This window comes from Penaeus monodon, chromosome 24 (genome assembly GCF_015228065.2).
Source record: "Penaeus monodon isolate SGIC_2016 chromosome 24, NSTDA_Pmon_1, whole genome shotgun sequence".
Classification (NCBI taxonomy): Eukaryota; Metazoa; Arthropoda; class Malacostraca; order Decapoda; family Penaeidae; genus Penaeus; species Penaeus monodon.
The window spans coordinates 14,000,960-14,001,178 of NC_051409.1; the positions used below are offsets into that span (position 1 = coordinate 14,000,960).

The window sequence follows — 219 nt, forward strand, 5'->3', positions numbered from 1 at the left end:
TTGTAGAAAGAAGTAAAGTATCTGAAGGAGGCTTTAAGACCACAGGCCATTAGGGATAAACTACAAAATAAAAGGCAACTAATAAGAGGCTCAAGAAAAGTGAGAAGCTAAAAGGCATATGGATAGCATCCAACCTGTACTAAAAAGAAAAACAAACACAATGAGTTTGCATGCAAAGTATTCTCAGCCCTATGCTAACAACAAATTAAAATGTCATGA

At 35.2% G+C, this 219-nt stretch overlaps 1 protein-coding gene across 1 annotated transcript in view; it reads right to left on the reverse strand.

Annotated features, from left to right (window-relative positions):
- LOC119588605 (HEAT repeat-containing protein 1-like) overlaps window positions 1-219 on the reverse strand; it is a gene marked incomplete in the record, with an annotated part of 28,625 nt that overhangs the window by 12,081 nt on the left and 16,325 nt on the right.